This window comes from Triturus cristatus, chromosome 9 (genome assembly GCF_964204655.1).
Source record: "Triturus cristatus chromosome 9, aTriCri1.1, whole genome shotgun sequence".
Lineage (NCBI taxonomy): Eukaryota > Metazoa > Chordata > Amphibia > Caudata > Salamandridae > Triturus > Triturus cristatus.
The window spans coordinates 416,137,588-416,163,224 of record NC_140592.1 but is presented as its reverse complement, the minus strand read 5'-3'; the positions used below and the strand labels follow the sequence as shown (position 1 = coordinate 416,163,224).

General features: G+C 40.3%; 1 protein-coding gene and 1 long non-coding RNA gene across 2 annotated transcripts in view; both read left to right on the top strand.

Annotated features, from left to right (window-relative positions):
* The window catches only part of LOC146798073 (cytochrome P450 2G1-like), a 998,619-nt gene that overhangs the window by 666,584 nt on the left and 306,398 nt on the right, over positions 1-25,637 (top strand). The window lies entirely within an intron of this gene.
* LOC146798074 (uncharacterized) lies at positions 11,618-13,226 on the top strand. The gene is made up of 4 exons (XR_014968596.1): positions 11,618-11,710; positions 12,071-12,168; positions 12,256-12,356; positions 12,817-13,226. It is a non-coding gene; the product is annotated as an uncharacterized LOC146798074 (long non-coding RNA).

Sequence of the window (25,637 nt, the reverse complement as noted above, 5' to 3'; positions counted from 1 at the left end):
ACACCTACTTGACCTGTATTTCATCAACAACGGCTAGGAAATCTTACTGGGCAACACTTTGCTATATCAATACATCAAATACAACAATGTTGTATTCATATACATGCTATTTTTCATTTGTAAAATTCATTTTTTCTATTTCTTTTAGAGAATAAAAATCATTTTCTAAGTACACAAACATGTCTTTTTTGTTTTTTATACAGATTTTATATGTGTCTTTAACCGTGATTCAATAATTAATATTAATGTGCATGATAAAACCTGTTTGTATAGAGAAACCGCTATACTATGATCAACCTTACACCACAACTAACTCACATAACATCACAGCCTAACTTACCAAGCTCACACATTCATACCTCACACACATACTTCACCAAGTTTGAAAGGCATACACTGTTCAACTCATGGAAGAGACATTTCATTTAATATCCATGGTTGCGTTGCCAGCTTGGGGGTCCTATAGGTCGACGTACATTTTGGTGGGTAGAAATATTTGTAGCCACCTTCTTCAGGACCTTGTATTAAAGTTAAAATGTATACAGGAGAATAGTAGGGGAATCATAAACAAGTAGACTGTTTTCACGATCTCAACCAATATGTGGTCGTATAGAGGCCCTTTCCAGGCATAGGGCTTAGTCGTTATGTCGGCGGCCGTCTGATTATCTATGACCGTTACTTATATTTGGTTCAATTTGGCAGTAAGCACAGCCTGATGCCAAACATTGGGCAGTGGTTCCATTTCATTTTGCCACTCTGGGACATGACGATATTATAACTGGTTTCTCAGTGTCTATTGGTGGGTATTGACTGGGTCAGTATTCTTGTTGCATATGCTTGTGCTTCAACAGCGTGTATGTGCGCCACATGGAACTTTGAAAAATGCATATAATTGCATTTTTAAAGGAAACCTGAAGTTGGTGGTAATTTGAGATTCCTTCCAGCAAAAATTCATTTTCCGATGTCTCCCAGAATAGCATATAGGGAATCGCAAATTGCAATTCTCTAAATGCTTGCGCAAAATAGGGAATCACAAATTTTGCAATTCCTTATTTTGTGAGTGGGTTTCTACTTACCTGCATTGCACACAGCTGAATTCTGTGTCTTTCAACGTTTGCTAACGCAATTCACCTTGATACATCTCGCCCACAGTATTTTTCTCTTCCATAAAAAAGTGCCGAGAAGTGTCAAGTTTCTTAAAATGAAGGAGGGGGATTCGCACCTTAACATGGAGATGGTGTAAATGAGAATAAGGGGAAATCATCAACTTAATAGCATCAAAACAACTTCACTAAGCTAAAAATAAAGGATTCTAACTTTTAAAAAAAGGAGTCAGATATAGACAATCTCTTTTAGGTTAATGTGAACTGTCTCTGTGATGGAATTAGTGAACCGAAGACCTAAATATTCAATTTTGGAAGATATTCAAATAGAGCCCAAAGAGTCAAAAGATAGCCTAGTACAAAATGTATTTAAAGGGAGTATTTCAGTCTTATCAGAGTTTATTTTATATCTGGAGACAGATGAGAATATGGAAAATTCAGTCAAAAGAGCAAGTAATGAGGAATCTGGATTGGACACAAAAAGCCACATCAGTGTAAGCTGCTAACTTTAAATGATGACTCCCATATTGAAAACCCGAAATTAGCTAATTATTCTGGATCCGAGAAAGGAGAGGCTCCAAGCAAGAAGAAACAAGAGTGGAGAAAGAGGCCAGCCTTGACAGACACCTCTTTGGAGTGGAAAGTAGGGAGATGCCATGCTGTTCACTACCACGGAGGCTCCAGGAGATTTGTATAATAAGGATATAAGAGAAATACATTTAGGACCAAAGCCATGCCAATGCAGAGCTGAAAGCATAAAATCCCAACCCAGTCTATCAATGGATTTCTTTGTAAAGAACAAGTCAAATGGGTGCTTTACCAAGAACATCATAAAATAAGCGTGTCTTTATTAGGCAAGACTCAATTAGTGTAAGCAGAAAGGAGTCTAAGCATAAGGTCAGTATTTTTTGCGAACATTTTCTAATTAACAAGAGAGAAGGGGTGATAATTTTTACAGTGGGCAAGATTTTACCATCTTTATGTTTGAGACATATAGATGCCTGATGAGGCAAAGAATTGGAATAACTGTAATCCTTTTGGTGTGAATAGATCAGAAAAATGATGGAAAAATTCAATTGAAAAGCCATCAGGTCCAGGTGATTTTCCATTATTAAGAAGGAAAAGGGCTTAAATACCCTATTATAAGGAGATGTCTGGTTCCAGAGGAGAGAAATCTATGACACCATTCCTAGGATACTCAGTATCCCTCAAATCAATAACAGTAACAACTTGCGGAGGTACAATGTCTGGAAATTCAGCAAGGATTTCACTATCTTTGAAAATCAGAGACACCTGAGAATTCTACAAAAGATCTATCCTGGTTTGTTGTTTCCTACCCTTCAGAAGATTCACTAGTAGCTTTCTAATTTTATTACAACCACCATAGAATTGAGTACTACTTTTGAGTAACGTGAAGCAGCATTCAGAGAAGTTTCATTAATTAGCAATTTGGCTTTAACTAAATTATGCAAGGTTGTATTTGATTTTGACACGTAAAATTGATGCTCTAATGGATTGATAGATTTTAGGAACTCGTTATGTTCTTTGAGAAACTGTTTCTTTTTTCTTACAACATAGTCTATCATGAAACCACAAGCAGCTGCTTCAGATGTTCCCCAGAATAATGGAACAGAAAAAGTATGATTGCTATGGGTCTCAAAAAAGTCCAGAGCAAATGAAGTGGAGTCTGAAGAAAATGTATAGTCTTTCAATAGTTATTAAATCGCCATCTACCCCTTGGACTGCTAACAGGAACCATGTCTAAGTCTGTAATGACCAAGGCATGATCTAAAATCAGAATGTACCCAATTTTACTGGAGACAATATTTTAAGATAAACATTTGCTTAAAAAGATATGATCCAATTTGGATAATAATCCGTAGACTGGGGAGTAATCTCAGAAGATGGGATTACAAAGTCTCCACAATTTGCTCAAAGGTCTCAGAGACAGCTGAGCAAAACTGCTTATGCATTTTATGTGGTAGGAATTTAATGGATGATTGACGGTCTAGAAAAAGGTCCATAATCTGATTAGTCACCTCCCAATAAAAAATAATCATCCATTTATTGAAAAAACTTCCGCCCCACATTAGTCCTGACATTCTAGTCCATCTGTGTGAGAGCATAAGCAGTAAATATTGTCGAAGGAACTTTAATAATCATTTTTTTTTTTTTGGGATAAGACAGTAAAAACAAATCTTTTGTTACAAAGAATAACACAATTTTTCATGTTAAAGGCAGGGGAAGTGAGTACTGTCGCCACCCTATTCTTTTTAAGTTTCTTAGCCTTAATTTTAAAGATTTGATTTTTGGAGATGAACCAGATTTGAATTAAATTTACCTAGAGGAGAAAGAACTCTCAGCCGTTTTATGGTGTTAAAAAACCTTTTAAAAGTTATGAAATAACTCCGAACGATATAAACTGTACAAAATTGGTAGTATACTTGGTCTACAATATTGACTAAGAAAAAAACGATATAATAGAAAACAAGCAAGTCAAACAAATGAGGGGATATACCAAATGAAGAAACGAGAATAAAGAAAAAAAGAGGATAAGGAAAACGCAGATGAGAAAAAGGGAAATAGGATAAGAGCAAAAAAAAAACAGTACATGTCAAACAAGTGACTGAAAGAACGTACCTGACTGCAATGATAAAAGGGGGGATATTGTGATAACACTGCATGAAGGTAGCATGACCAAAGAGCAACACACGGTAATGCTGATATGTATGATACGATAAACAAGTAGGAACAAGGACTTTACATTATTGTGTTGCAGGGATTCTGCACAAACACAGAACTATGCATAGGATTATGGGATCTTAGTATATAGGGACTGAGTCATCCTACCACATTAGTGCCCAGGACCGACTAGCTATAGTGTCTCACTTGCCCTCCTACTCTCTCATAGAGGAACAAGTGATCAGACACCCCAGAACATAACACTCCCGACTCCCAGGAATCGCGGTTTCCAGACACCCTTTCACTCACACTCTTGTACTCGTCCACAATAAGATCTGACAGAGACACGAACAAATGTAAAATATTTATTTTAACTAACGTGCTCTAGTATGCAGTATACATGCCACAATAAGCAGAAATAAACATGACACAAATACGGTCAGCATAGCACGTAGTCCATAAATCATAAAAGGAGCTGTCATAGTGAAAGACATCATAACCTAACTTCTCTACCCTTGCATAGAAGCAGGATGATTATATATTAGAAGATCTCTGGGCGCTATCTGCATACCCCGTACCTCAGTCTGTAGATGGTAGCTCTACATCATAAGCGCTGTCATGCTCTTCTCCCTGGAAAAGTTCTCATGTGAAAATATCAAAAGAGGCATTTGTAAAATAAACTCATGTAGTAATGTGTGCAAAGCAGCAGGCAATCTACAGAGTGCTCATGATAATTTAGGGAAGACGACTATGTCCCTATGGGCCTCGTGACAATTGAACACATCGCCAGTGGAAACAAAAGGGAAAAGTTGAAAATACCCATTGGACAATCATGGCTATAATACAAACAAATAGGAAAAGCATGAAGGTAACCAAGAATAAAGAAAAACATTTGAAAACCAAAGAACTGCAAAAAATATAACAGATTAGCCAGAAAGTATTAAAGTCGTGAAGGTCTTGATGCGTTCATAACCTCACTTGTATGATTGTTAATAAACTTACGAACCTCAGTGGGGTCCTCATAGGTTGTAGCCTTATCTTTATTTGTGACTTTAAAAATGCATGGATGGAACAACTCGTAATGAGCACCCAGAAAATAAAGTGATGGACAGATGTCAAAGAATTCCTTAAAGGGATTGGTAGTGATCCTGCCAACACCCTGAGTAAGAAAAATCTTTTTTCTGGGCCAAATTAATTGCTTCTATGCCTTTGCAGCAGAAAGACCCTTAAGGAGGTCTTTAAATTCCAGAAACAAGAGAATCGCACCTCCAGGGTTTAGAGCGAGAAGTAGATGAACTCATACGTTGACCCAGCCGGTGTGCCCTTTGGTTGAAAGGAGGCAAAAAATGAGACCGGATCTTCATCCTCACTTTATTCTGAAGGTTCATGAATTCATAGATTGTTCTGTCTATTCCTTTTTTCCAAATATTCTGATTACCTGTTCAACAATGTTACTCCCTTTTCCAGTTAAGTTACTTTGTGCATATCATCTTGAATGTCACTGACTCTCTGCTCCCCTTCAAAGACCCTCCGCTCAGTGAGAAAGCATTTGTTATCCAGGCTCTGTATACTCTTATTTGTCTCCTCAACAAAATGATGCCATGCTCTAATCTCATCTAGTAAGATCTCCAAAGAAATTGGTGAAGATAGTTTGTCAGATGAATTAGGGTCACACTTAAGTGTCTAAGTTGCCGAAGAGGCATTGTGCGATTTCAAGGAAGATGAGGATGCCATAGGTTTCAGGGTTGTCGAAGGAGGGGTATAGATAGAAACCTGGAGCATGAACAGACTAACAGAGATGATAATTACAATTACAATAAAATACAAGTGGATAAATGAGACCAAATTCAGAAGTTACTTAGAAATTACTTATTAGATTACTGAAAGAACCTCAAGTATTTCACATGTCCCAAGTTTGAAGGAAAGAAGTCTCACCACTTAAAATCCTTTTAAATCCTTGGACCAACAATTGTTCTCCTATAGCCCATAATCCCATTGAAATCTCAACAAGGTGGCAAATGGGCGAGTAAGAAGACCCTGTTGTCATTCCTGACAGCTCTTACACTGAAAAAATGGCTGCCAAACCCGGTGTCTGTGATGGGATCAACTGCTGTCTGTGTATCTCACACAGGGAGGTGTCAAGGAAGAATATGCTACATAATAGAAGGGTCCATCCTATACTACTTCCAAATAGTCATAACTCGCACAAAATATAGGGTAGCAGTGATAGGGAGAAGGGCACAACAGTGTTGTGGACGAAAACCCTCATTCACCCATGGGTGACATGCTTCATCATTGGGTTCCTCCAACACACGGGGACCGCAAAGTACCCAGTGTGGGCTACAAGTTACCCAAGAGGGAAGGAGTGGGAGTGTAGTATGCAAAGAACGTATATTCTCCATACCTCAAGGAGGCAATGAGGGGCAGAGTGCAAACAAAGTGTGAAAGTGCATTAAAACTATCTCTGTAAGGGCAACGTTATTCTTCCATCCTATGGGATAGTGGATAAAAGAATTGTGATGTAGGGTTATGGATGTATACCCTATCGCGTGGTCAACATGTTTCTGCCTATATGACAGTTAGGTTCAAGGCATTTGTCAGGACCAGAATCTTTAAGTCACTCTGCTGACACGTGGTGCAAAAAAATATTATAATAATAAGTGCAAAACTACGATAATAAAATTATATTTAGGCCTCAATTCTTGACCATCAATCGGAGTATCAGTCAATATGATAGGTCAGAAGGCTCTGTAAGGAAGTAATACAAACATCATATCAAAATGAAATCACACATCACCAACGTGCACCATCACCCTTCAGTCTAATAGAATGCCTTCTCAGGCAAAAGATCTTACCTAAGATCAATGCGTATAATCTGACTCAACCATCTACAGAGTCTCTCACCATGTTGATTCCTCTAGTAGGAGGTACAAATTAAAATTCAGGGATTGTATATAGCAATATGGGCAAGCCAACATGAAGACCGAAGCAAGAACAGGCACACAGGGGTGTTACAAATGGAGATTAATCTATCCATATATACTTCCTTACAACAAAATAGGATACAATCCAGCAGCAGTAGATCGCGCAACAACTATGGGTCATGCCTCAATAGAGCATCGATCAGGAACGTGTAATTATCCAAGATGGACAAGAGGCTTGTAAATAGTTCCATATGCGGGCCAAATACAATCAAGAAAAGCCCATTGTTATTATAAGTAAAGTGCTTCACATGTAGAGGACAATATAATATGTGCGGACATTAGCCTAACTTCGTAATGCATGTCAACCAGGGTACAGCTATGTATTAATTCGTAACGAGAATCGGCACCTGATCTTTCAATGTTCACAACCTGCTGCTGTTTGTTAGACCATGGCAAGGGCTCGCTCACCTTTAATACCGAATAGGTGCTCTGTCCCGAACCCTGGAGGGAGGGCGGGGCCATGCATCCAGCGTCATTGAGATGCGGAAGTGAAACGGGGAAGCAGTGATGTCATGCATATATGCCCAGCGTAATGACTTCCACACGTCGGGAACCATGGCAACAGAGTAATCAAAATTATAATCACTCCGCGTTGTTTAAACAGTATATATGAAACCGGAGACAGCGTCATAAGCGAAAAGTTAGACTTGCGCGTTGTCAATGATTACATTTACTAAAAGTATGTGTAATATCTATAGCTGTGAAGTCATGGCTAACTGTGGGTTCTGTCATTTCCTTGGTTATGGAATGGCTATGCTTGAAACAGGTTGACACTCCCTGGAAGCTGTTGTAGATGAGCGGTAATAAAGTTGACCTCTCCTCATACCTGCCTTGATTGTGGTCACTTCAATTGGCGACGTGATTGGGACGTACCGCTCATCTTTATTCCCACGTGTGCGGATTTCAAACTGATAGTTGTTTTTTTCTCTCTCCAACATTTTTTTTTGGGTCGGAAAGTGAAAGAACTGTGTTTTGCCTTAAAATTGCGAGGGACATATTGATCTCTAATAGCTCCTTGATGCCGATGGGACACTCGGTCAGCAACTACCGTGTTTGAAAACGGATTTCATATTTTTTCTCTACGGTGCGAGGAAAAATCAAGATTCCATTCTCTGATGTCAAACTGAAGCGGGGAAAACGTAAGGAGTTTGATTCAACCCTACCTTCGTTTCGTGTTGTCTGTTGCCTGCTCACTGTCGTCTGATTGGCATCGTTTTTGGAGTTGCGCGAGGTTGGAGGAAGCCGTTGATCTTCACCCTTTCATGCCGACTGGTGAAATGATGACGTGGAGTGCGCACGTGTCATGACGTGTTCACGTTCATCGAGCATTCTTCTGGTGGCTGCATTCGGAAAACATCGTCAGAGCAACAGCATTCGCTTCACGTCGCGACGTCCTCCGGAGGTGAAATCGGTGCGCACTGGAACTTTGTAGTCCCATGAAGGTATTTTCTCACAAGACTACACATCAAGGTATTTATACAACGCAAGGATGTGTACTGACTGACATTTCCCCAGGGCCAAGGTACTGTTTTCACGATCAACACGGAGTTTATTGTGTGAAATTCAACCATTGGAGCTACAATTTTTTTTTCCTTTCTCTGCTGACATTACATTAACCTTGATGCCATAGTATCCATTTTCCACATTTTATTCAAATTTCTTCCAACTTAAACCTTGTAATCCTTGGTACATCTTGTCACATGAGAGACATCTTATGTTTTATAGTCCTTAACAACTGCAAACATGCCAATCCAGGCCTTATTTTGTAGCGCGGTACATAAGTATTGCCCATTCATTGATCCACATAACCCAATGCATTTCGGGCCTCCGTTCGGCCCTTCGTCAGGGGTACTCTACAATTTAAAAAACATAGTTGTCAAAAAACGTGTCTTTAAATCAATGCATCACATCAAAATTTTCGTTGAATTGTTTTGTTTTTAACCTCATATGTATTAACGTTTTCCCGCTAATAGTAACCCTAAAGTTACTCCTACATTGATGCCCACTGCCATCTCCCCTATACTCACGTATAAACCCTTAAATGTATCTCAATCCAGTCACAAACCCCCTTCAAAAGCAAGTTGTTACCTACCAACTAAAACACACCAAGCTGTTACCTGCTGATTTAACTTCCATGCACGTCTCTCAGTTCAAACGCCAACCTCCCTCTACTGCATGCTTTCCTAAATCTGTGTTTTAACACCTGTGCTCAATTGTGACCCTCCTTCTTTCATCACTTCCTTCGTTAACCCTGTGTCTCCCTTTGTATAAGGCTATTGCCTGCATATGCCTCAACAGACTTTCGTAGTTCAGAACAACAAAAATTGTTTCTGAAAAGTAACCACCACTTTATCTGGCCCTAGTGATCTTTCGACTTATCAAAGTACCACCACTCATGTAAATCTGCTGGTTGTAATATAAACCGGAAGACTGATAAACTACATGTCCCAACATCCACTGCTGTTACCCACCTAAAGTGTGACTGTGCCGAGTGTATCACCCTGATTGATCTACTCTTCTACCGTGCTGCGCATCTATCATGACTGCCCCGCCCACCCTTAGTTGACCAGAACGTTAATACTATGCATATCCACATTTTGCGTTTACATAAACAAATGTGCTTATTCAACGTGCGCACGTCAACGTGCGTATTGATAGATCCGTCTTGAGTTTAAATACAGTTCATTTAGCTTAAAAATTGCACAATTCAAAGGAACATTGTTTGGGAATGAGTTCTTTATCCAGTCTCTCTTGTGACATAAGATCCATTTTCTTCGCTGACCGTAATGGGTGCAATTCGTCGCAGGGCAGATAGTAATAATTGCAAAACAGAGGGGTTTGACTTCATGCACTCCTTTTTATCATCTTTTTTCCTTGAAGTTTTATTCCATTTTTGATTCGATTGCGTGCTAGCCCGGAAAAACGTGGTTTGCCCTATTCCACGTGGGTAATAGTATCTTTCAAAGTGGGGGCGACGTCTCACCCCGACCGGACGCACAGCGTACACAAAGCATGACTTTGATGCCATAGTATCCATTTTCCACATTTTACTCAAATTTCTTCCAACTTGTACCTTGTAATCCTTGGTACATCTTGTCACATGAGAGACATCTTATGTTTTATAGTCCTTAACAACTGCAAACATGCCAATCCAGGCCTTATTTTGTAGCGCGGTACATAAGTGTGGAAAATGGATACTATGGCATCAAAGTCATGCTTTGTGTACGCTGTGCGTCCGGTCGGGGTGAGACGTCGCCCCCACTTTGAAAGATACTATTACCCACGTGGAATAGGGCAAACCACGTTTTTCCGGGCTAGCACGCAATCGAATTAAAAATGGAATAAAACTTCAAGGAAAAAAGATGATAAAAAGGAGTGCATGAAGTCAAACCCCTCTGTTTTGCAATTATTACTATTTGCCCTGCGACGAATTGCACCCATTACGGTCAGCGAAGAAAATGGATCTTATGTCACAAGAGAGACTGGATAAAGAACTCATTCCCAAACAATGTTCCTTTGAATTGTGCAATTTTTAAGCTAAATGAACTGTATTTAAACTCAAGACGGATCTATCAATACGCACGTTGACGTGCGCACGTTGAATAAGCACATTGCATATCCACATTTTGCGTTTACATAAACCAATGTGCTTATTCAACGTGCGCACGTCAACGTGCGTATTGATAGATCCGTCTAAACGAAACGAAGACCAATAGGCCTCCAATAGTAACTAAGACATATTTTGTTGTGGCTCTTTCATAGAGTTCATGTTCCCGCAAAATTATGACTTAATACAATTCGGTGGATACGTCTTCTCCACTGGTATGATCCTTAAGATATGAGGGATCAAGGATTAACCATTTTAACAACTCTCGCGTATCATATGGGTTGCTTCTGATTGAAACGGTAGCCGGTATATGCCAAGAATCAAATGATGATAATCTTCACTAGGAGAATACCCTTTTATTTTAAAATGATGGCGATTGAAGGCCTATTGGGCTTCGTTTCGCTGTGGTTGAGACCTTATTCTCATTACAAATAGGGGATTGAACCCTTTCTTGATACCTCCAAGATGGCGGCGACGCTCGCGGAGAATTAAGCAGAGTGGATGTTGTGTCCGTGTTGCCCCGGAAGCAGTGTTCTTACTTTCACCTGTTTCCGTCAAGAGTCATACCGTATATATAGCCTTCGAGCTGTAATGAAGTTTAGCTGTATTGGCACAGAAGGCTGGTTATATACACCGTAACAGGCGAACGGAGGTAAGCTTTAATGAGAGATAGTCTGTTTCACTAAAGCAGAGATCATTTCGATTCGAACTGAAACTTTATTGTTCTCTCTGTTGTGCCGTTATTTTGCACCAAACCCTGGCTGTAATATAAATTTCAACCACTTTTGATGGTGAAGCAGGGAGCGAATCTTTTAAAGGTAAATGAGCAATGTTAAAAAACTTTTTTACTTAAACGGCGGCGTTTGCAGGTGTATTGGTTCTTCCCTTGCGCTTGTGTTTTCAAAAAAAAAGCGCCCGCTTAGAATATAGGGCTTTGAATCCTTGTTTTGACACCTCCAATATGGCGGTGATAGTTACGAAGGTCTGGCCGGAGTGGGCAATATGATATCTTGGAAGTAATGTTCTCGATAAGAGCCACATAGTATAGATACTCCTTGAGTTCTAATTGAGTTTGGTTGTATTGGCACAGAAGGTTGTTTGCACGCATTATAACAGTAAGACGGCGGTCAGTTTTGATGAGAGGTAGCCTGAGTTATAATTTTTAGTAAGGGCTAAAATCTGTTTTGCTATAGCAAGGTATATTTCCATTCAAACTGAAACATAACTGTTTTCCCCGTAGTGCTGTTACCGCGCATTGAACCCTAGCATGAACATATAATTTTCATGAACGTTGGATGGTGCAGCAGGGAACAAATAGAAGAAAGCGGCCTAAGGTAAAAAAGGAAAAAAAACTTTTTTCTTACAGCAAGCGCTGTTAAGCATATCTGATAGATTCTACTAGATATTGTTGATAGGGATTCCTATGGAGTGAGAGACATATTAAGCCTAGATAATATGGTGGGTTCTGACTAAGTTGGGGCAGTAAGAAAATTACCCGTGAAAGAGCCATATATGAATGCCTAATGCTTTGAACAATCAAGAAGCGTTCGGTTTCTTTAGGACTAGGAATTTGAAATTGTATAAAAAGAATCTCCCATCAAAATCCTGTGAGATCTAATTAGTATGCCAAAGACCTACTTATAATATATATGATAATGTATCAACCTAACTTGGAATTCATTCTCATTAAATAGGTGCTAAACCGTTTACGTAAGAGATATAAGGATATTACCCAATGAAAGAATCTTTTGTGTCGTGAAGTCTTTTTAGACTCGTTGGAGATACATCCAAGGTAACTCTTAGTGGAAATAATCTTTCCTTATAGTGTGATCGTTGTTTAAAACTGAATATTGGAAGTTGTGATGTCTTCACTTACTAGGTTCTCATATACTCACCGTGATTGACTCATTCTAACCGCCGATTGAGGGAGAAGGATTCAGTGGTGATATTTGCATGGATACAGCCTCTCATATTAATAAGGTAGCTGGTCCTTTATGAATGTAAATGATTCACAATGTGTTATAGAATACAAGTAACGGTTCTAAAGCTAAAGCTTAGTGTATGGATACCCAATTGATAAAACGCTCTTGTAAGGATTCTTACTCAGTGCCATAACAGATTTTATAGACAAAGTAGTAGGCATTTCTAAAATAAAGCTAATTGGGGTTTCCAAGAAAACTTTCTAAAATATTGTGTATAAACACTTTGACTCAGTAGCACTCGCATAAGCACCTTATGCTAATAACAAAGATCTTGTATAGCATTACGAAGGGGAGTCTCTACTAAAAGCACAAATAGAACTGCATACCAAACTTGCATGGCTGTTGATCTGCTTGGTGCAATTGTGTATTTGTTGGACAGCCGTATGTGTGTCTATGTATTGAGAGAATAAATAGATTTTATAAGTGACTAAAAATTTGTTATGTTATGTTTTTTTCAGACTGTTGATTTTAATGTAACTACAATTGGGACTTTATGTTAATCTTTCCTGATGAAGGTGTTGGCCGAGAACTAATAGCCCACCGAAACGCGTCGATGCTCTAATACGAGGAAACCACACAAAATCTGTGATTATAATTCTTTGTGACATAATCATTGGGAAGTAATATTGACTAGGGTCACAATTAATGAATTGTTGGTTTGGTGATTTTCCTCTGTCAATAGGACCATTTTTGTCCTTTTTATGGTGTCCCTAACTTTACATTTTATGATATATTTGTTTTCTTTGATGATGTTTTTTATTGTGTATTGATATGTTTATACTGTCATTGCTTCCTTAAATAGCCATATGACAATATATAATACTGTGTTTACAGCTTTTTCTATGTATGAAATTGATAATAAATTATCTTGATATAACAATTTTTTCTCTCAATTATTGTGACCACATTTGTGCTGTCCATTATCGCCATTGCAGTGTGAAAGGTACGTTGACTGTTAGGTATTGATTGCGTTGTATTAATGACAAGGAGGCTCTGTTTTTTGACTACGGTCTATTGTCAATGAATCAACATGTTGTGATGATAGTTCTATCTGGGTAAGTAAATTCCCAAAAGTTTTCTGTGACTCACTAGGTCTAATCAAGGGTTTTAAACATTTTATCAAGGTAAAGGATGGAGCTATTCCTAGCAAACACAAACTGCGCAATGTTCCTTTGTGCGTTAGGGATGATTTAACGAAAGAGCTGGAAAAGATGTGTGACTCTGGTGTGATTGAGCCAATCGAATCATCTCTCTGGTTAAGTCCCTTGGTCGTCGCACAAAATAAAACGGGAATCTCAGAGTCTGCATTGACTTACGCAGTCTCAATAAGAACATGTGGGTGGATTCTCACCCACTACCCCGCATTGATGATATAGTCTCAAAGTTTCAGGGTTTCAAATGGTTTTCAAAGATAGATTTATCCTCTGCATATCATCAAGTTGAATTAGATACGTCTTCAAAACACTTGACTGCATTTGTTTCACCTTCTGGAACTTTTCAATTCAAAAGGATGCCGTTTGGTCTAGCCTCTGCGGCTTCCGTGTTTCAACGTGTGATGGAAAAAGTTCTGTTAGGAGTGCATAATACTGTTGTATTCCAAGATGACCTTTTAGTAGCAGGAGTTTGCCGATCGTCGCATGACAAGAGTTTGATGGAAGTGTTAAACAGACTACAAGAGAAAGGTATAGTGGCTAATTTGAGCAAATGCGTTTTTTGTGTTGTCAATTGATTATCTAGGACACTGCATATCTGGTGAGGGCATTCTTCCCAGAGTTGGTTTGATCAAGGCGATTGTTAAAGTTCCTTCTCCCAAGACCAAGGAACAAGTGTCATCGTTTCTTGGTATGTGCGAATTTTATGCTAAATTCACTTCAAACTTTTCAGCTAAGACTGCGCATTTACGGAACTTTTTAAGAGAGGAAATATTTTTCTCTGGGATCAAAAATGCCAAACAGATTTTGACAAAATTAAGGAGGATCTTGGTCGGTGTAACATTTTGACTCCTTATGATCCTTCTCTAGAATCAGTTGTATCTGTGGACGCTAGTCTTGATAGTCTAGGGGGCATGTTGACTCAAATGAAAGCTGGAAAGAACACACTGTTGGATTCATCTCCAGATCATTACGCCCCAGTGAGAAAAACTATTCGGTTATCGAAAGAGAGCTTCTGGCTTGTTGTTGGGCTGTTGAGAGGTTTAAGAGTCTTCTCTGGGGTAAATCTTTTAAGTTGTTGACGGATCACAAACCTCTGATTCCCATTCTAAATGGTGTTTTAGTGAAGGATCATACTCATAGGATCGCGAGATTGAGTTCGAAACTTCTTCAATACAACTTTGCAGTTGAGCATATTCCTGGAGGAAAAAACATCAGACCTCATTTACTTTCAAGATTGCCATTGCCTGTGGTGCAGAGTGAGTGTTTTCAGGATGAAGATGAGGAATGCTTAATTGCGAGTATTGAAGTGTGTAAAGAGGGGTGTTTCAAGGAGGAAGAATGGTTTGATGCGTTGAAGTCTGATTCTGTTCTCAAGGAAGTAAAAAGATGTATTATTCAGGGTTGGCCAAATGAAAAACATCTGGATAGCGAACTGCAACCTTTTTCTAAAGTGGCTGATGAACTCACTCTAGAAGAGGGTGAGATGATTTTACGGGGTGATAAATTTGTTCCCCCAGCTAGTTTGAGAGATCGTATAATCCTAGCAGGACATGAAGGTCATTTGGGGCAATCATGTACCAAGCGCAGAATTCGCTCAATTTATTGGTGGCCTTCAATGGATCGTCATTTAGAGAATATGGTTGAAAATTGTTTTACGTGCTGTTCCAGTGACAAAGTGATCAAGACTGTTATTCCTTCCAAGGTGAAAGTTGACTTACCTTCAGGTCCTTGGATGAAATTAGCGTTAGATTTCATCGGTCCGGTCAATACTTTACCAAATAAATATAGATTTGCTTTGGTAATTGCTGATTATTACAGCAAGTGGTGGGAGGTTTGTTTTTTGACGGAACCTAATACAAATTAAGTTATCAAATTTTTGGAGAGTCTGTTTGCAAGGGAAGGTTTTCCTAAGGAATTAGTGTCAGGCAATGGGGTACAGTTTGTCTCCAAAGAAATGTCTACTTTTTTAAATCAATCTGGCATTTTTCATCGGCGTGTAGCTCTTTATCACCCACAAGGAAATGGTTTTATTGAGCGCATGAATCGCATTTTGGTTGATTGTGTGCAATGGGCTGTCTCTGGTAACATGGACTTTAGAGGAGCTGTACAGAGTATGCTGTGGGCTCATCGGACTACACCCGGTATTGAGTTTGGGAAAAGTCCTTTTGAGTTACTGAGAGGGAGAGTTGCAACGTTCAGTATGTGCCCAGCTTGGATGAGGGAGTGGGGACTAGTGTCAAGATCAGTTTTGTCTTCTTCTGTAGAGAAAGTTGACGAAAACGTGCATTCTCATGTACACAATAAAATCAATGCTAAGGATAGCATTTTGATCTTTCAGGACAGAGTTATCATAAAGAAGAGTGGTCTCACAAAATCAAGGTGGGTGATTGGGTCAAGATAAAGATTCCACATAATGTACCCAAAGGTTTATCTAAATTCAGTAAACCCATGTGTGTGGATATGGTTTCGCCGTATGCTGTGAGAGTCGATGGTAAGAATTGGTGGAATGTAACTAGGATTTACAGAATTCCTGACAATGTTGTGCATCAAATGGGTTTGAAAGATAACAACATTGTTCCTTCTCTTAATAAATCTTCTTTTGAGGTTGGGAAGATCGGATTGAGTGGAAGAAGTTCATCTTGTGATAATTCATCACAAGATAAGTCTACCTCATTGGTGAGGAGGAGCACCCGTATGAGATTTATTCCCAAATGTATGGATTTAGAGAATGTAGTTGTCATTCTAATTTTTATGTTAATGAAACTTTTCTTCAGTATTTTTATTGTCTTTTATTGTCATATGGGTTCCTTTCCATGTTAATTATTGTATCTAGCTTTGCTTTAAGTTTTCTTTTGTTTTAATTTTCAATTATTGTGTTTCTGTAAAGAAGGGAGATATTGTCATATCTATAGCTGTGATGTCATGGCTAACTGTGGGTTCTGTCATTTCCTTGGTGATGGAATGTCTATGCTTGAAACAGGTTGACACTCCCTGGAAGCTGTTGTAGATGAGCGGTAATAAAGTTGACCTCCCCTCATACCTGCCTTGATTGTGGTCACTTCAGTATGTACAGAAATAGTACAGGTCCGCTAGGTACCTAACCAAAATTGCAATAGACTTGGTGCAGTATTGTCAGTACTAGAAGTAGTAGAAAAAAAAATTACAGTTGTTTTTGGCTGTAGTTAGAATACTGGTAAATACAATGTACTTAGCGCAATGAACAGCATTCATATGGGAGAATGGTATATACAATATACAACAATCCTATATACATAGGATCTTAATAATACATGGCCTCAATATCGCCCAGAAAAAAAGGAATTAGTATGTGCCCAGAGTTTCTCGTGTGCACAACAACAGATTCTAAATCTGGCTCTAAAATGTCCAAAATCCAATCCACAGGCCACAATAAAAGTATGGTGATAGTGGGCATGCAGACTGATTATAAAGTAAGCTATAAAAGTACATGATATAGCATGCAACCTCATGCCAAAGTGTGTAGTAGCACACAAATGCATTCAAATGATGCACCACGGTATATAATAATTTCAACCTGTATGATAGCTGCCCAATCTAAACATCCACCGTTGTTCTCTGTGAAACAGGATTGTGTATAAGGGACCTACCATCCTAAAATCTTCCTCTGTATGTCCTGCATGAAGAAAGTGGCGGGTGAGCTTAGTATTGGATTTCTTCCATTTGATCCAGCTCTTATGCTCCATCATCCTGATTTTAACCTTTCGAGTAGTCCTGCCCACATATTTCAACTTACAGGGACATTCAAACAAGTAATTGACTGCCTCCAAATTACAATTAATGTGGCTTGTAAATATCCAAGATGTTTTTAGTCCCAAATCGAGTTGTGATGTGCGTGTGGTTAGATGACAAACCACACATGTGCTACAAGCAAAATGGCCTTGGATAGGTAGGTCCTTCCAAATGGCTGTGGGATATCTGTAGTGTGGTTCTGACGAGGTCTAGAGTGCACCAGGATGTTACTTAGATTTCTACTACATTTAAAGGCAAAAAGAGGTCTCGCACACTTTTTTGCCTTTATTCAAAATGTTCAAATTGCAATTGATGGCTTTCTTAATCGTGGCACTTAGATGGCTATATGTGCTCTCCCACACCAAACGGTAAGAGGGGGCCTTGTCATGGGTCTCTAACAGTGCCTCCTGGTTGCTATTCGGGCCCTTTTATTTGCCCTGTGACTCCTCATTCCCATGAATTTTTAACACCAGTCATAAAGTTAGACTTTTGTCTCAGTTTACCTTTGTGAATCGGGCCCTACATGTGTAACATTGTGATAATTTACAATATATCAGAACTTGTGATGCTGAATCAGGTACAGATTTAGTGATTCAAAAATCCACTATAGATGCAAATCAATCTCAGCGGGAGGACATCCAATGGAAGCTTGTGGACATGGAAAATCGCGCCCGAAGAAATAATCTAAGAATTTTGGGGGTTACCGAGGGCATGGAGGGTTCCGTGCCAGGCAGTTAGTGGCTGAACTATTCACTGAGGCATTCCCAGAGGTTAAGGAATGGGACTGGCAGTTGGAAACCCAGCGTGCTCACCGCTTTCCCTTTAAGCCCAAACATCGCCCGGAACAAACAGTCAATAGACCCTGTGCTATTTTAATCTGTTTGCATAATTTCCTAGCCAGAGAGGATTTATGATTTAGCCAGGCCGGACAGGCAAAGGTCAGGGAAGGGTTGTCATTTTTTTGTAAGGCCGGACTTCTGTCCAGCTACTGTTGAACGGAGGTGGCAGCTCCGTCAGCTTATTGCCCCTTTTCAATCTAAAGGGGCACAGGTCTTTTTACTCTTCCCAGCCAAACTCCAAGTTATTTACCAAGCTCAGACGAAATTTTTTGAGTCTGAAATTCTGGCTAAAGCATTTTTGGATTTGATTTAACAAGCAGATGCAGCCTGGATCTAAGTCTTTTAGATTCTTCACTGATTAAAGATCTTCAGTGGGGATAATGCCCATCCGTGGGGTCGATGCTTTCTCTCTTCAGTATATTTTGCTGTGGTTGTTTTTTTCTTTCATCTATGCATCTCCCCCGGGCATGCCCCACACTACATTTTTCAGGTAGCTGCGACTCCAGGGGGGTGGGTTCCTGGCCTATACCAGCACCTCCATCACCCGGACTTCGGTCCGATTGCCTAGGATGGGGAGTGGGGGTCCGAGGAGGAAGGGGTGGGGCGGGTGGTAGGCTTCAAGGGGAGGGGGGCAGGGTTGGGGTGGGGCTGGGTCAATGGTGCACTTAAAAAAGAAAAAAAAAAGCTTGATAAATTGAACAGTTTTCATCATGGTATCATTGTTATTATTATAGTCATTGTTTTGCTTTGTAAAAGACTTAATGGCGGTGGGTAACATTCGTATAGCATCGTGGAATGTTTGTGGCCTTAACAATGGGAAGAAGAGAGCATTATTTTCGAGGGTTGTTCAGGCTCTACATTTAGAGGTATTATGTTTGCAGGAGACTCACATACCTTGGAACAACCGTGATCAATTAAAAATTCCTGGTTTCGATTTAATAGGGTGTTCCCGACAGTCTTCAATGATAAGAGGCGTGGCAATTCTAGCAAGGCGGGGGCTAGGTTCCTGTGTTAGAACCTCTCAAGATAATGGGGGACGGTGGGTTATCTCCGAGCTTCTGATTAATGGTAGAGCATTGACTATTTTTACTGTATATAGCTCAAATGTCGACGACCCTGCAGTTTTGCACCATTTAAATGTATAATTAGCTTCTTGGCCTCCTCCTATCTGCCTTTGTGGTGACTTTAATATCAATCTCTCTGCTAATCTTAATCTTATAGGAGGGCAAAAATATGTGAGCAAAAAACCCAGAGTATTCAGAGCGTTGCAAGCACTGGTTCAGGTACATTCAATGACTGATCTGTGGTTTTATCATAAGAAGCACCTGGATGGTTATACTTATTTTTCGGCCCCCCATAAAAAAATGGTACGTTTGGATTATGTCTTTTTCTCTGATTGGTTTGCAGATAATATTTCAATCTCAATTTCACCTCGTATAATATCTGACATAATCCGTTGGGCATCGATGTTATATTAAACCGCCACTCGAAGCCACTTAGATCATGGACTTTCGAGAGAAAACTTCTATCCGAGCAACTCTACTTAGATCATATGAGGCCATGGGTATCTGAATTTTTGAACCTTAATAGGGGATCAGCACCTAGTAATATCATTTGGGATGCACTTAAGCAGCAATTTGAGGTGAAACAAAAAGCTTTTCATATTTTCGCCAGAAGCAAATCCAGGACCAGACTTATGTGCGGGTCAACGCATTAAGGTGTGCAGAGGTCCTCCTCATTGATGCAATTAGGGAGGGCCGTGAAACAACTTATAGTCAAACTCAGGTTGCGCATATAAAGGCTTCCCTGCTTGAGTTTTTAGGACCGGACCTGGCAGCCAAATATCTTCAGTATCGTCAGATGATGTTTGAGTTTGGCGAACAATCCGGCAGGGTCCTAGCCAAACGACTTCAGCAGCGATCCCAGGCCAACCGTATTGTTAAGATCCAAGATACCCAGGGGCACATTCATGATATTCCTGAAGGAGTCCTGACCGTTTTTTCCGAGTTTTATAGTTCTTTATACACAGAGGAATCTAATGATATTAATATAGATCATGAGTTCGCCACTTTTGTAAATGATCTTAACACCTCAAAAGTAACAGACCAGCAGAACACTATTTTGGCGGCTCCAATAGAATGGGATGAGGTGGAACTGGCATTGAATTCGTTAGCTAAGGGTAAGGCGGCTGGTCCGGACTCTACTCCTTTGGAGTTCTATACTACATTTTGTTCTGAGATACGGGAGGACTTTCTAGCAATCCTTAGAGACGCGCAACTAGGCCGTATTCCAGACTCTTGGCGTTTTACAACTATTATTCTCTTTAAAAAGAAGAATAAGCCAGAGTTGGATCCTGCATCATTTCGTCAGATATCATTGATCAACACTGATAATAAGATCTTCGCAAAGATATTGGCTACAAGGTTAGCATCAGTGATATCGCCATTGGTGTCTATTCGCCAACATGGTTTCATCCCTGGTAGAGACACGGCGGATCATGTCCGACGTGTTATAGCATTGTTGGATTGGGCTCAAGTCACGGGATCCCCCCTTGGTGCAATCCTGTTAGATGCGTAAAAAGCGTTTGACAGGGTTGCCTGGGGCTTCCTGTGGAAAGTTCTGCACTGGAAGGGGTTTTGTTTAGACTTTATTCATGCCCTGCAGTCACTATATATTAAACCTCGCGCAACCCTTACTATATCAGGGCTGGTATCATGACCTTTAGACATTAGTAGGGGCACTAGGCAGGGTTGCCCCTGCTCACCCCTTCTATTTGCACTGTATATAGATCTGTTTTTGTGTAAACTTGAGCTCTCTCTAGATATATCTCCGGTTAGGATCAATACGTATGAATTTAAAATCTTGGCATATGCTGACGATATTATAGTATTAACTAGTGATGTCTCAACTGCATTCCCCGCTATTAAAAACCTAGCAGAACAGTATGGCGAGTGCTCGGGCTATAAACTCAATGCCCTGAAAACGCAGGTGGTTCAATCTACAGCAATGGGCCCCTCTGATGCTCCAGTGGTCCAAAGCGCAGTGTATCTAGGGATAATAATTACATCATCAGTTGATAAACTACCTGACATGAACATCTTACCCATTATAGATACTATTAGCCTTACTCTACAAAGATTAGACACTTTACACCTATCCATGTTTGGTAGAAGGAATGTCCTAAAGATGCTGATTCTGCCTAAATTTCTTTACTTATTTAGGACCATTCCGTTAGAATTTGCGCAGTCAAGTCTTGTTCGTGCAGAGAGATGCTGCAGTAGGTTTCTGTGGGGATACCGTCAGCCCCGAAGGGCAGCGAAATGGATGCAGCTACCATTGTGTGGGGGTGGGTTGTCTGTTCCTAATTTATTGTTATATAGTTGGACAGCTCTATTGCAACATCTGGCTATCTCACTATTTGGCGACAGAGCGACTCTTCCACTATGTCGTGCACCTTCTATATTTGAGATTGGAGTAGGAGAGGAGGCCAAGGGAATTCTATTGTCAGTCCTCAAACCCAGCTACTATAAAAAAACAAAGTTTAAAGTAATCATGTCAATGTATTCAGTATGGAGGAAGGTACGGCGCAGATGGTCCATCGCTAATGTTAATTTTTTTTTTACCCCCCTGTCAGCGGCTAGATTGCTACCCTCTATCTTTCAAGATCAAATCACAATTCGGTGGAGGCACCACAGTATCACTATTTTGGGTGATTTAGCACATGAGGGCAGCATGGCTTCTTTTCTTTTATTAAAAAATAAGTTTAGTTTGGATACACATGATTTTTTCAAATATTTGCAGCTTCGAAGTCATTTAGTTAAACTTTCATATAACACCCCTACTCTGTTTTCATATAACACCCCTACTCTGTTTGTCAAGAATATCCTTATGGACATGATTTTGAAGAACTCACAAATTGGGCCGCTTTATCAAAATTTACTGCTTCAACTTGTGGTGCTGAATCGGGTACAAAAACCTATTTGCGCATGATTCGGAGATAGTAGACAAATCAGACTGAGGATCTTTCTGATTGCAGCCTAATGACCTGTAAGCCTTTCATTGTTTAGGGCCACATGCATCAAGCTATTTTGCGATCGGAAAAAGTGCGATTTGCAAAAAATCATACGTTTGCATGAAAAGTTTTTGGATTCGCAATTTAGGTAATCGCAATCTTTTGCAATTTCCTAATTTGCTAAGGCAAGTGGGGAATCCCAATTTGCGATTACCTGTTTCACGTGAAAGAAGCCTTTCCTAAATGCGAACTGTGCATTTAGGAAACGCTAATTAACATCAACTTCAAGTTGAATGAGCATACTTCGAAAAATATACAAAACTGTATTTTTCAAAGTGCCATGTGGCGCACACATGGCCTTACATGTGCACCTTTTTAGGTCTCGCCTGACCCAGCGCATGCGCTGGTCTGGCGAGACTAATTGAGAAGGCTCCAAAAAGTGCTACCAGGCCAGCCTAGACCTACAGTGCATGTGCGCGGGCGCGCGCGCTGCTTTTGCCGCGATTACTTTCACTTTCGCGGCCGCACGGCCGGTTGGCATAGGCAATAGGTCTCGCTTTTGGGACCTTATAAGTGTTTAGTTATGCAACTGTTGCATGGCTAAACACTTATAAGGCCCCAAAGGCGAGGCCTATTGGCTCTGCCAATGCTTGTTTTTGTTAGGGGCCCCTCAGAGGCACTCTTACCTTTTACATTATTTAATTTGCGATGAACAATTAGGTCATCATAATTTAGGCAATGCAAAACCATTCTCACCTATGGGTATTGAGGCCCATAGGAAAGAATAGAGTCGCAACTGCAAATAGCGATTCCCTAATTGCGTTTTGCGATTCTTAAGCATTTGCAATTAGAGAATCGCTATTTGCTGTATGCTGTGTTGCACTGCATTTTGCGATTACCAATTAGTGATCTCTTAAAAATCGCTATTTGGTAATCACAAAATGAAACTTTCATGCATGTGCCCCATAGTGTTTTTTAATACATATTTTATCATGTTCATTATTCCAATTTCTTCTCATTTACTGTGGTATGAATTGTTTGCAGCTTCTTGACTCTCACTGCTAATCAAGGGCATAGCTACCAGTGATGCAGTTGATGCACTGCACCATGGCCCAGAGATATGGGTGGGCCCAACTACATCAGCCCTTTAACCCCTTCGCTGCGGCGGAAATTCCGCCGCAGCGCTGGGGGGTGCGGGGGGGGCAGCGCGGTGGCGCGGGGCTCATGACGGAGCCACTCCGTCATGAGCCACGGTTGGGCTGGGCTCATGACTGAGTGGTTCCGTCATGACTCCGCCCACAGCGCTAATCGCCCGCACAGGCGGGGAATTAGCGCCGCGTGGGCGGCGCGGCCGCCAACGGCCGCAGCATGACGGAACCACTCCGTCATGAGCACACGGCAACCGTGGCTCATGACGGCGTGGTTCCGTCATGAGCACGGAACGAGTTAAGCGCTGAGAGGGCACCCAAATAATCATGCTTGAGTTCCGAAGGTGATCCAGCAGTAAAGAAGACTTTACATTTTGTTTTTATCCTGTCACATTTGCCTTGCGTTCAAAGACAGAGGTCAAATGTCAGTCTAGTATTCTGACAGATTGTTGGTTACCTAAACATGGAGACTGATGTTTACTTTTCTTTCACTTATGGCAGTTTTAAGGATTTTGTAAAGTGAACCATGCAGCAATCTTGCTGGTGTGAAAGAAAAGGCAGCATGACATGTTTTCTTCTAACTCAACAACATTTAAATACCTACTTAGGAACAGTAGAAACATTGCAAAGTTTTCTTCCAATTCTTAAGTATAATGGTAACAAAGATTTTAATAGGATCAAATCAAGACACTTAACTTGGTGATGCACAAATTACAAAGATTTGCTGAATCCAAATCTCCAGACATTATAGTTTGAGCGCTATATAGTTTTATCAGTAAAACTTTGTCTGTGCTAATGTAGTGGCCATTTCAATGGAAATTGTGCTGTCTGTTAATGGCAGTGGCTACCACACCAAACTTTAATGAAATATTTGTGACATTGTGCTCCTAAATGCAACACCAGCTACATACTACACCGTTATTACCACTCTCTTGCTCAATAGGCGTGGCACATTTGTGACACTTGATCTTTGTGTATGCTTGGATCTCTCAGAATCCCTATACGCTCACTGCCTACTAGGGCCACGGGAGCTCTCACAGTACTAGGGAACTTACTGTCAGCTCCATTAAGTTCTCTCAACTGTGAGAGTCAGACTCCTAGCAGCAGAATCTATAGAAGCACCTGTGGGGGCACTGTAAAGGCCGCATTGCACACAAACTAAATGGCAGAGCAGTGCGCATGCTCAATTTTGTAAATGCAAGGTGCTTCATTCTGCCCAGGCTACCTGAGACCAGCAGAGGTCAAAGAAGATGTTACGCCCATGCTGCTGGGTGATTTCTGAAGACAAGACAGTCACAGAAATAACTGCGTTCAGCGTGACGGGTTGATGGCAAACTATGACAGTTAGTAAAATAGCATAGGCTGGCTAAGGACAAAATGCTGGAGCTGGGAAAACTAATGATTTGAGCGTTGTTTGTTTTATTTTATGTGAATACAATGCATAGGCTGCTTTAAAACAACTTCTTGGTGTCTCTGATGCACAATTCCTCCTTGTTAAAACCAGAAGTAGGAATAGTTATCCGTCTCAGAATACAAGATGTTGCTACCCAGAGAGATACTGAGTGACGGGGAACTAGAGTAATTGTTACCCACAGTACTGCAGTAGAAATGGGCGAGCTAAGAAATTAACGCCGCGAGCCGAGCAAAGGGTCTGTCTTGACTCTAGAAGCCCAGGCACAAGTTACACAATGGGAACATTTGGCATGGAAAGCATTCAACAGATATTATATACAAAAAAGATAGTGTCTTCAAAACTCCAAAAGAATATTTCTTTGACAAACGTTTCACCTTAGTGCATCAGGTTATGTCACTGCTTTGATAGGCGTTTACTAAAGTGATAGTTTGTAAACATGAACTTAGAAACATTCATGTGTCCATTCCCTCCCCGATGACAAATACCATCAGTGAACTTAGACGCAACTTAGTTGTCATGTGTAGTCTTTAGGTGAGCTATATTCTTATTTTACACAGAGCACACTATAGTCCATAAAGTCAAACACGAGACATTTTTGTACAGCAGATATCCTCACATATTTCAAGTTTTTCGCATATATGCCAGAGTCATGTTAAAAAAAAATAATTGCCTAGAATCACACAATTTGATCAAGTGTCTGGCTAAGCCAGGATTAAACCCCAGTTTTATGGTATCACACTGTGTAACTCAGCCACTAGATTGGTATCCCTTTTTTACTCCTATTTGATGTAAAAGTTTAAAGATTTGTCTTGGTGCACGCAGTTAGTGTGTTGGGAAGCAGCAAAAGCCACGTTAAAGCTCAGACTATTATGGGCTTAAGGGCTCAAAAGGAACTCTAGCTGAAAAAGTCTACTATCTGGCATGAGCCTTCGGTGACTCTCACC